The sequence below is a fragment of the Fundulus heteroclitus genome, chromosome 8 (assembly GCF_011125445.2).
Source record: "Fundulus heteroclitus isolate FHET01 chromosome 8, MU-UCD_Fhet_4.1, whole genome shotgun sequence".
NCBI classification, from domain to species: domain Eukaryota; kingdom Metazoa; phylum Chordata; class Actinopteri; order Cyprinodontiformes; family Fundulidae; genus Fundulus; species Fundulus heteroclitus.
This window is the reverse complement of record NC_046368.1, coordinates 13209416-13221934: the sequence shown is the minus strand read 5'-3', so window position 1 is coordinate 13221934 and position 12519 is coordinate 13209416. Positions and strand designations below refer to the sequence as shown.

The 12519-nt window shown below is 37.1% G+C and overlaps 1 protein-coding gene across 1 annotated transcript in view; it reads left to right on the top strand.

Annotated features, from left to right (window-relative positions):
• The window catches only part of si:dkey-247m21.3 (5-hydroxytryptamine receptor 4), a 58111-nt gene that overhangs the window by 10750 nt on the left and 34842 nt on the right, over positions 1-12519 (top strand). The window contains exon 2 of the mRNA XM_036140131.1: positions 3286-3397. The gene's annotated coding sequence lies outside the window, so the exon portion shown is untranslated. The remainder of the gene's footprint in view (positions 1-3285; positions 3398-12519) is intronic.

Below are 12519 nucleotides of genomic sequence, written 5' to 3'. Positions count from 1 at the left end.
TAGTGCTCATCCCAGGTGCACCAAATCTACTTAATTGGAGCCACCACAGGTGTAACTGCTCAGACCTTGATCACCAGGCAACACAGGAGCAAGGAATGATGTCACAGAAACTTCAGACAGGGTTTTCACAGACATTTATCTATAAGTGATTGCTTTAAGAGATGGCAACCAAATTATTTGGTATACACAGTTCATACAATGGCAGCCTTTTCGTTTGAAATTATTTTATTTCTTAGATAAAATTAACATGTATTTTACTATTACAAAGCAGGATGTCCAGATTTAAGATCAAACCTCTTATATTTCTACAAGTATCCTAAAACTACAGCGTCTCTGACGTGGTTTTAGTCTGCTATTACTTTGCATGGAAGCTACCTTAATATTGTTGCACACCAACCGGACATCCATTGGGAACATCACCGCATCATTATACAAAAATATGTTAGGCAATATCTAAGGGCTCAAGACCCAACATTTTCATCCGAGTTACAAATTTTCCAAATGCAAAGTCAGTCAAGCTTCAATGGGAAGGTCTGGAATAAACCTCTGAGTCAAATCGTAACTTTTAAGATCCAATGGTATTTTTTATTAAAATTTTTTTGCATATGTGGCAGGCATAGCAGCCTACTTGTCAATATTATGAGGTATAAAAGCAGTCAAGCAGCAGGGGGGGTGTACCTTTGGAATATTGCACTGGCGTTAGTGTCAGTCAGAGTTTTGAATTTGGTTATCTCTCTTTGGCCAACAGATAAGTTGAATGAGAACATTTATCTTGTGCAACTAAAACAAAGTTAATCCCTAATACTTAATGACTAATAACAAATTTAAGTTAAATATTATCAGTCAAATGTTTCTGGACCAGGAAGTCACGAGCACAGTTTCTGATTCAGTTTGAATAAACCGACCTTATTGGTGAAAAGATGCAAAAACCTTCAGTGAAACATTAAACCTTTGACTAAAAGAAGGGTTCACATTTGTTGCTCTTTTTTTTAATTCCTGTTTGACACAAGACACTTATTTTATTAATAATAATAAATGTTAGGCACAAGTTAGAGGAACTTGTAGGGGAATATTTTAACATGCAGAAGGAGAAGAAGAAGAAAAAGTTTGAACCACAGCAGGGAGGTACACAGAAGGCCAAGGCTTTAGGATTCCTTATTTTCTGCATCCATACATGGCTTTGTATGAAAGCGTGCTTTTTAAAGTTCACAAGATTTCCTAACGTCTTAAAAAAGGACCAACTTAATGCTAAAGAAAAAGTTCACAGACAGGCGTCATAATTCTGCGTTCTTTCATGAATGCTGTTTTTTTGTGCTCCAAGGATGCTTTCTTCCAGCAAATGTCAACTTGAAGGAAATATTTTCAAACTTAAGACACCAAATCAACTGGTTGGGGTGGGTTGCTTGTAACAGCGGACATATTTACGAAATGACTAAACTAAATATACCTGTAGGCACAACTTACTAGATATTCTCTGTTACGATCCCTTTAAATCCGATGGAGCTTTCACCCTTATTTGACAATTGTGCACAATTTACAACTCACAGCCCATTACCCTCAAACACACCCTAAGCTTTATGCACCATAAATGCTTAACTTGCTCACAGTTGCATGATTATTCAGTCACGCATGGAGCCGACCAATTTGTAACTTAATACAGCTCTTGGAGCTCAGCCTCTCTTCAGAGATCAGAACAATTTTGTAATGGCATGTTTTCAATCTTTATTGCCATAGAGATGATTGTTGAGATTTCCAAAATATGGGCGCACAAGAGTTTTGGCTGGTGCCAAATAGTGGAAGTATCATCTTCGATTCTCCACGCAGTCCTGTTAGATTTTATTAGAAGTTTCCAGAATTTGGTGCAGATGATGTGATATAACTGAACATCTGTAAACACTTTAGATTTGAATAGTGAAACGCCTGAGTGTCAGTCAGTCTCAGAACGGGTCTTAGACATGCCTGTCTTCAAGTGGCACTTTTACTGACATTCTTGACTAAGCTTAAATTGTTTTCTTTCATGCTGGATGTTTGAATAATTTAGCAATATCCTGTTTTATTTGAGCTGCCAAGTAACATCTTTTAGCAAAAAAGAAAAAGAAAAACAATCCCACCTAAATGCCAAGAGATGCTTTAAATGTTTCCAGACTTTACATTCTGCGTGCACAAGAAGTCAAAAACTGAATCCTAATCTGTGTTTATATGTGATGTAATCTCCAAATACTCTTCTGTCTTGATGAGACCAATTGCACTCAGAAAGCTGAGTTCAGCGCAGCACGTGGAGTAAAATCAGAAATGTCCTGTTTATGCAGCATCTTCACTGCGCACAGAATTTTCTGACGCAACCATATGTCTATCCAATTACAATCTGTTGTCTGATAAATATCACACAATTTTAGCAACAAACGGATATTCTTCTCAATTTTCAATCTTTCTTGCTGCTCAGATATCCTATGTGTGGGAAAATATAAAAGAAATACAAAAATGTACATATAAAAGTATTTTATTGCTTTCATTGTAAACATAGATTCATTTTTATTTACTAATAGTGTTCAAATAATCCAAATAATTATAAAATATGATATAGAAATACATTTTTCCTAGTTAAGCTGATTTTGTCCATGTCAGCTAGTTTATGTATTTCGCTGGGTGGGTAATGATGGGTGGGTAATGATGGCCTACTCCTATGGCTTGTTGCAAGCTTTTGTTTCAAAGCAGTGTGACATTTCCTGTTTTTTGTACAGTATTTTTGAGAGACCGAATGTTGATGTTAGCTGGTTAATTAGTTGTTTTAGCTGCCTGGGTAGCTAGCCGACAGCGAACTCCCAGATATGCTAAATCTCATCAACTGACTGCTAATTTTGGTTTGTTATAAAACATGGTTACTACAAATTAAGTCCTTTGATATTTAAGACCTGACCTGTCTTTAGACATCCTGCACTTAAGTAAGATGATGGAGATGGATTGTTCCTATTTTAAGTGCAAAAATCTTATTCCATTGGCAGATAATCTTATTTACCCGCTCAAATCAAGGACAGATATACCCATTATAAGAACATTTTACTTATTTTTAGTTCTGTTTTTGCAGTGTGAAAGGCTGACCATTTAAAACCTTGGTGAAACCAGAAGTTGGAACATTATTTTTTTGTTTCTTTTGTTTGTTTTTTATGAAACAACAAACAATGACATTTTAGGGTGGATTCAAATGTAGTTTCACATTTTCTGGTTTAAACCAACTTTTGTACCAGTTTAATGTTGTACATTAAGATTTCTGCTTTGAACCAACAGATGATGATTTAAAGACATTATGCCAGACCATGATCTGTCGACGCCATCGTCAGGTTTATCCATGCGGGTGATACACTGCTATGGTGAAACAAAATGCAGTAGCTGAATGCAGGTAGGTTCTATGATTGGTACTTCTACAAATGGAGATCTGCTAAAAATGTGAATGTATTTAAATTAATCTGTGGAGGTCATGATTTAACTCACATATCTCAACAAAAATATGCTGCTGTAGAAAAAACTTTTCACACTTTTACTGCCTTTTTAAAAAAAAAAAAAAAAAAAAGGAAATTCAGCTACAGTCTTGTTTTGTTGAACTGCACCAGAAGTTTTCTTTTTGAGTGCATTGAAGTTTGCTGCAGGCAGGGCAATCACCCCAGTGTTTGTTTTATTCAGACTCAACCTGATAAGTACGAACACACCCTTTAATAAAAAGCTATTTATAAGCTCTCATGACTTCCTGTTAGTTTGTTGCAGTCAGAGGTTTGGCTTATTTGTGTTTTATCCTAAAGATTATCGGGTTAAATTGTTGGGAACCTCTACCACAATAAGCTCTTTGTAGCACTCCTCCGTTCAAGTTTGTCAAAATGTGTGTGAATCCAAATTCACTGGGATGGTGGGACTTCTAGAGAGCTGCTTCCACTCTCTTGGGTTATTCATCTTAATTATAATTGCCAGGAAATGCCTCCCAATTGTTGGCCAGCCCAGCACTTTTGTGCCAGTTTTATTTCTAACAGTGTTTAGTAGAGAATGTTGGACACAATGTGATTTTGTATTTCTCGGTATAAAGACAGGCAGTTGCTGTGGAAATGACGGAGCTGAAGACAAAAAAAACAAAAAACATGGAGCTTTTAAGATGGTGTTCCTTCCAAATTCTCTCCCTTACCTACAGATGGACGCATTTAATGCTTACTGGTTTTAGTCAAGCCTTTAGTGTTTAATAGTTTTATACCGTCCCTGATGTGTGCGCACCAAACAAGTGTCTCTTCCGGACCATTTCCTGCTGTTTCTGTCACTTGACATAAGACAGTAAAACTTACAGTAAAACCGGAGAGTTTCTTGTCAAAAAGTTTTGGCAAATCATTGCGGGAGCTAAACGGAAATGAGGCCTGCTTTCTGTTTGACACTCCTAAAACTTTTTAAATGTTGCTATTAAATCATAATCATCCCTTTTTTTTTCCACCAGCATTCAGTTGCTTGAGGATCAAAGCTTCATAACTGCAAAGCAGGGGCTCCTAAAGGTTTAATGTCTTGTTCTTCATTTTGGTCAAAGTGGATAATAGTGGTTTATGTTGCTAGGATCCCTGTTAAAGTTAACGTGCTAATGGTTTGCATAGTTGTCTGTCAACATAAGAAACAAACAAGTTTTTTATGGCACCCATAGGAAGACTGAATGATTTCTTCACTCTTAAATCTTCTTGCTTGAGAGAAAGCTTTGCTGATTTTCTTCAAGGTTCCTTTATCACGCTTGGATTTCTGCAGCGCTCCATGGGCTGACTTTCCTCCGCAGAAACAGCCAGTCAGTTTGCCCTGGAGGCTCCTGCCATCAATCACATTGATTGCCCTGAAGCAATTGTCATAAAAAAAACAAAAAAAACAACAACAACCGGAAATCTAATAACCGATCTGATTCCAAATGAGGAGTTCTGGATCCAGACTGTGAAAGCCTCCATTTGGGGACGTCTGATCTAGTCAGCGGTATCACATGACAGATGGCACATATCATACACAGATGACGTTAGCCTTGTTATTATGCAAGACTTGAAGCTTGTTAACCTCCAGCGATTTAACTGTAGTGCCCCAGTTATTGGATACAAATTTACATCAACATTCCTAAAGAGGAAGGCTGCAATTTTAGATCCTTTTAGATTTTTATTTTTAAGAATATTGACGCTGTTTGACCTTTGTGCCGGAGCCCTTGTTACATAACTTCACACAGCCGTGCTGAGTGAAGTCTGTCCGTCCATCTAAAGTTTTACTCACTTCTGTACAAATATTTGCACTGTAGTGTGTATAATAAAGTGTTTTTTTTTCTACTTTGTACTCTGAAGATGCCTAGGAAAGGATTGAAAACTCTGGATATTTGTGTAGGAACCCTAAACTACCTGCAGAATCTTTGAATCAATTATATTATTGACTAATTGTAATTTCGCCACGTTGCATTTACATTTCTGGTTCATGTGTATCCACTAACTGCGATATTATTTACAAGACTAAAACCCAGTAAGCCTGGTCCAGAAAAAAAAAAGCTTCTACAAACTTCAGGACGCATACTGGAACAGATCCAAAGTTCACTTTCTTCAGGCCTGGAATGAATCCACATTCAGTTTGATAAAACAAAATAAATCCCTTTGGTAACATTTGCAAATGTTACCCAGGCTGGGCCTAATCTGAGGAGAGGAGTTTTAGGAGCTATTTAAAGCCGGTGATTTTGGGGCCTCGTTGTCATCTACACTGGACTTGGTCAAAGCAAACTCTGCTTGTTTATCATGTAGCGGGAACATGTAATCCGGTGCAGCTGCATGCTTTGTTGATTGCGTTAGACGTTTTGACTGCTTTGGGTTTCTTCCTTGGACTAGAAGCTTGAGTGGACATTACACTCAGCGTGCCACCAGGCCTCAGGTGAGCTCCTCCATCGGCGAGGCAGTTCAAGAAGAGGCCTTTCCCTGCTAAAGCCTTTGAAATTAGCATAGGATGGAATAGAAATCATGATTTATCCCCTTGGCAACAGGACTACAGACAACCCCTCCACGCACAAATGTAACACAAACACACAGTTCAGCCTGCTCATAATCTGAGGTGTGAGAATATCTGAGTGAGAAGTGTTTATTTACATCCCACATTACAAGACAACAAGTGAATGCTGGAGCTTTTAATTAGCTGCGGTTTTCAGCAACACACAAGCTCATCGTTTGTGTGCTGCTGGTGGACGTTTTAGAAGAAAAATTTGTGAACCGATTCAGGCCATGTGAAGCATCACCAGGTTTGTATAAATATATCCCTTTGTCGGTCTGTGGAGTTAAATGACCCGTGAAAAATCTCATGGATTTTACTGTATGAGGGTATTTCTTTAAGACATGGAATGGCTTTTAGTGGTTTCTGTCAGACCTATATAGTGAATCCATGATCTTTGTAAATTGTTTTATTTAGTTAGTTAGTTGTTTTTTTTTTGGTTGATAAATTTAGACCAAAACATCTAAAGATTAATAAAATATAAGAATTATTTAAACCAAAAAGGAAAAGGCTGAAGCAATGCCTATATACGCCTATCTTTACTTAAACCCTTTTAATGCTAAATCAGCTGACCTCATTATGCACAATGCTGTCACAAGAGAAGAGGAAGAAAAGAGAGAAAAAAGAAAAACACATTCACCATTTTTACACATTCCAAACAAAAGACACATCTTTCCTTTTTACACTCATTTATGAGTTTTACGCTTTAGTAGTTTTTTTTTTTTAATCCCGTGTAAGAAACACTTTGTTTATATTCATCACTGAATCCATTCCATAGCTTCACACCCACAGCTGAAACACATCTAAAGTTCACATTTATAGCCATAGTCAGATACAAAAAAGAAAAAAAAAATCCAAAGTGGACTGCTTAATGACCATTAATGAGCCATGCTTAGGCGGAGTAGTAGCCTAGTGGTTGGAGCGTGGTGTTTGTGACCTGGAGGTTCTGGGTTCAACTCCCACAGACTGCCACTCTGGCTCCCTGAGCAAGACCCTTAACCCCAGATTGCTCCCTGGATGCTACTGTGTGGCATCCGGGGAGCCCACTACCGATTGGGATATTTGCACTAGGGTGGCCTAATGATAGAAGCAGCATGCTTGCACTCTGAGAAGGTTGCAGATACCCAGTTTGATCCCCGCAGACTGCCACTGTGCCTCCCCGAGCAAGACTCTGAGCCCCTGGGTGCTGAGATAGCTGCCCACTGCTCCCTAAGGGATGGGTTAAATGCAAATGTATAATTGCAATGACAAAGATTTCTTCTTCAAATGGGAACCAAAAACATAAATACAGTTTATATATATATATATATATATATATATATATATATATATATATATATATATATATATATATATATATATATATATATATATATATATATATTGTCTATTTTGGACAGCTTTTCCAGGTTAGATTTATTTATACAGGGATGAGACCTGAAACCGTGTTTATATAAGCTTAATTCAAAAAGCAGCCACTGCTGTGTACAAACAGTGGATCTAAAAAGTGCAGATGGTTTAGGTTATATTTAGTTACGGATTCTGCAGGCCATTTAAAAACATCTGTTTTCTTCTGGGGAAGGCATACTTCTCCCCATCTCTAGTTGTCTAGCAGACACCTGAAGGCTTTGGGTCAAAATTGAATTGCATTTGGAACTGTTCATAATTTCCTCCACTTTGACTACAATTAGTTTAAGCTCTTTAAAACAGTGTAATTGTCAAAACTCTTATTTTCAAAATGATTTTTGGCGTATTCCACTTTGACATCATGCTTTCACTTTGTAATTTACAGCGACTGATGCCTCTTCTGGCACATGTAAAGGTTAAAGTAGATTGCGTTGTGCAAATTTTTTTGTATTTTTTGGCAACCCAGTGCAAGTAAAGATGGCTGAAACAGGAGAGAAGGCCTGCCTGGCGGCGGTGTTAATTCATCCCCGGCAGGGTATGAATTAACACGTGCTTGGTAGGAAACGTCTGGTGGTAGAAGGCGTTATTCACTAAAAGGGGCGAAATTAGCTGCACACACGGCGACAGCATCAACACTGACAGCAGCATTTAGCATACAGAAAAGAGCCAGTCAGCGTGTGTAGGAAAAATGTGGATTTAAAGTTAACGACATGAATCAAAAACACATTATGTGCAAAATTTGCTTTTCAATGTTGTCTGCAACGCAACCAATCTGTTTAACCACAGAGAGCTTAATGAGCAACTAAAACAACTAGAATTTATAGAATATGGTTGATCGAAATTGAATTACATGCATTGAATCTTTCAGTCACTTTGTACACTATAATGTGAGCAAATGTTGAGATGAGTTATTTAATATCAGTTATGACGATTATTCATTTACTGAATTTACTTATTAGTTCAAAATTAATGTATATTACAAAAGTATGCCAAGGTTGTTTTCTTCAAATAAATCTATTGTTCAGATTTTCCCCTTAGAGAATATTAGACTAGATAGATTTTATTTGTGCTTACTTTTATTTAATACCCCATTTAAAATACCTTGTCCTTTATTTTTAGGGGAAGATTGAACAAGAAGTTCAGGAGAAATTTTATGTTCATTGTTTTACAAGTGCAATAAATGTATAACAACCAGGTTGTTGCAACCTGATTAATGTTTTTTCTGTTAAATTATACAGGGCAAGTGCCGCAGTAAAAGTGGAAAAAGTTTTTACATGCACAGAAACCTGGCATTTTAACTTTTTGGATTCAGTACAAACCCTCTTACCAGTGGTTAATATGCAGGTCCTGCATTTGAGCAGCCATGTATTTTTATATACTGTATCCGAATAATGGTTGTCATGGGGGGGAAAAAATTCAGATAGAGAAACAACACATTTAACCAGGTGGTTAACACATCCGTCAATGAAAATATTGCAGCTGAGTAGTCAAATATAGCTCTAATTAGACGGTGTACATGGTAAAAATAAATAAATAAATAAAACACATAATCTGTCTAAAATGGTACTTGAGATTTGAAACATTTTGCAAAGAAATGACAGTGCTTTTCTAATTGCTAACTTTGAAACTGCCATTCAAAACACAAAGTTTAAGCTGTGATCTTATTGTACTTTAGTGCAGACCTGCAGAGCAAGTTCAGTGGCATTTACTGCAATGCTAGGATGTTCTGGGAACCAGATATTCAAACCAGACACAGCGTAGCGTTATAAACGGTGACAGAAGAGACAGGAAGGAATTGCTTTTGATGACAGGAGATGACTGAGACGGGCAGAGCAAGTAATGTCAGGAACAGGCAGGTGACCAGACAGGTGACCAGACGATGCAGGCGATGTGTTCCCAGTGTGGGCAGAGCGAAGTAACAGAACCCCCCAGGAACAACCTGAATCAGGCAGCGCACACAAGCACTAGTTAAGTCAACTAGCGAAGGCAGGGCGAGAACAGGTCCACAGGCTGAACGACAACACCAGCGGGCAAATCCACATGCATGCAGGGAGTGGTAAGTGAGGCAGGTATTTAAAGACTTGATGATAATTAGGGAGAACAGCAGGTGGAGCTGATTATGGTGCTGAGTGGTGGCAGATGACTGAGATGAGCGGAAAATTATCAGTCCAAAAAAAAAAAAAACACACAAAAACAAAAGGCCAAATCATGACATTTAGTTTTCTGCCTCAACACTAAAGGGAACATATCCAGTTAACATAAATGGCATAAAGTGCATTTATTTGTAGACGTTAAAGTGATATTAACCGTGTGTTTTAAGTTAAATATTCAGGGACTGTTGGCAGCGATGGTATTAATAATAATGAAACTGCTTTGGCTATAGAGCAAACAAAACACAGACATAAAAATCTGTCTAAACTTTTGCTGCCCCCGCTTTACAAAGTTTATTTTGTTCATCTGAGCTCTGTGTCAGTCAGTTGTGAAATGAAATCGGTGAGCTGTGAAAAAGCGCCTCCTTGGAAGCACATCACACACCGAAAGTTACGGCCGCCAGTCAGAAAATTATTTTCCTTTCTTTCCTCAGTCTCTCTCCGGCTTCTTGCTGTCCTTTAGCCTTTCTTAAAATTGATTTTATTTATTTTAATTCCAAGTATTTTCCTATGGGAACAGCTGAGTAAGCAGGAAGGTAAAGAAAGGCTTGTGCTTTGTGATTATTAATGTTTCCTTGGTTCAACAATTTGTCTGAGAGATAAAAAAAAAATAGCTAATTAGAACAATTCCAAAAATAATTACAGATGGAGAAACTGTTCTGGGATTTTTAATCTATTAATTAATAAAAAACACTCTTTTGAGGACTAAAATGTCCACATTTTGCAGAGGGAAGACAGACAGGTTTGAGAGGGGAGAAGAAGCCATCTAGGTCAGATGAGTGAAACCATCTCTAAACAGAGACGTAGGCCTTAGATTCCAGTTTTCAAACACCTACAGTTTAGCATTAAGCTTGATACACACCCAGTTTCAACCTAATTCACAGCTTCATGCGTGGGACCAAGACATCTATCTGTGAACCAGGAAAACTAGGGTCCTTACGAGTCCCAATGTCAAGGGAGCCTAACCTATTTGTGAATTATTGTGAAATTATTGCGTAAACACACTGATGCAGCTATAAAGCTTGGAAATTCTCCCGTTCTTACGTTGAACTGAAAAAGCACTTTGAACAAAAAGTGTTCTGCCACGTAACTGAAGTCCAGTTTTAGTTTTTTTTGGATAACCTTTTACAGTAAACTCTTCCAGTCTACATCAGCGATGTGTAACAGGGCGCATGGGTCTTGATTTAATCTCCGAAAATAAAATTAAAATGAATGCAAATCGTATTTTCTTGCCTTAATTGCAAAAATAAAAAAGTATGTATATAAATGAACAAAAGTGGCGTAGCAGTCATATCTGTGTCTGGCAATATATGCAAGAATAGACATTTAAAAAATCGATTCGCTCAATTTAGGGACCTGTGCACTCGGCTTTGCACACTATTGTAACAGAGAACTTATTTTTTGTTACGTGGGTCAAGTATGTTTACAATTTCTGAGCAGTATTGGATCTCTCCTTGACATGTTTTCTGTTCATAATGCAGAAAATAATTTTTCTGCTTTCTAGTAATCTCAGAGTTACCTCTGTACTGCAGGTCGTGGATAAGGAATAGCAGGGGTGCAACTCTTTGTTTAGCATAATTTTTTTTTTTCGCTCCTCTCCATAGAACCAGAACACACCTGCACATACACTGAATCAGCAGCATAAAATTGCTATTTATTGTTTGTTTTGTGGGTATATCACTCCGCTTGGTACTACATATAGCAGATGAGACATCGATATCTTTTCTCCAAATATAGAACCTATGTATTATATGAATTGAGATATTCCCAGGATTCAGTGATCTAAAAAGATTAAATCTCATCTTACCTAATAAAAAAAGGCTTATAAGCGCTTCTGTTGCAATAATTCTGTTTTGTAAGTTTGCAGGAATAATTATAAATGGCCTTCTGGATTTTTTTTCTAATTATATTATAACTAAATTAATATTATATAAGAATCTTTACCTTGCAGCATCCTAATTATCTGTAACACATCACATTTAAATCCACTTAATGAATCAGAGCTAATTTGAGGGCAGTTGTCGTATTCTTTGCTGTTGTGCGTTCTGATACCTGTGATTTAACCAGAAACTACAAAAACTCGCATTATGGTTTGGATCATTGCTTTTGCCGTTTGATTTAACTTCTGCCGTTGATTCCATTAGAGCATCAGTACATATTAATATATAAGAAAAATATGTTTGAATACAATTCATATGTTTTTTTCCCCCCACTGCAGTCAGGCTACTTAATGAAACTTTTGTGTGCTTGCAGGCCACTGGTTGTATGCAATGAATAACTGGTGAATTTAAAAATAATTTTTGCCCTTAATGCACCACAATATATTATAAAATCTTTAGTCCATTATGCCCATTCCTACTTGAGAGTTGTACCCATTTGTAAAATATTCATGTTCACAGCCAATATATCCTTAATTTATCAGATTGTTGTTGTGTGTCAATATACTTATTGTATTCGCAACAAAACAGAGATACCTCAACCTTTGCCAGCATTATCGATGCTATAGTGAATATTATAGGTGGACGTTGCAATTTATAGATATAGCCTTCATCCCGGGTGCACTTGGAGTAATTAAATAATGTCACCTTCCACCTAAGGAACTTTTTCATGTCATTTTAATAGGGAATAGTTTGTGGTGCACAGTGCAAGCAATGTACAAAAATTATGCCATCCAATACAACTAATGAGCTACAGATTGTGCTTATTTAAGGGCTATTCAATATATATTTTGTAAAGAAACCTTGACTGCATGGTACTTTGTAGTCTAGAACACGTAATGATTTGGGTTGCTCAGAACTAACCAGAGATTAGTTCTATAAGTTTCTGAAGTTAATGTCATTTTAAAGTCTAAAAAGTTTCTGTTTTATGTCAAATAGGCTATGTTAGGGGCTGGTGGGATGGTGTTAAAAGGTTTTAGAAAATTTGTTTGCATTAGGATTTGGTGTTC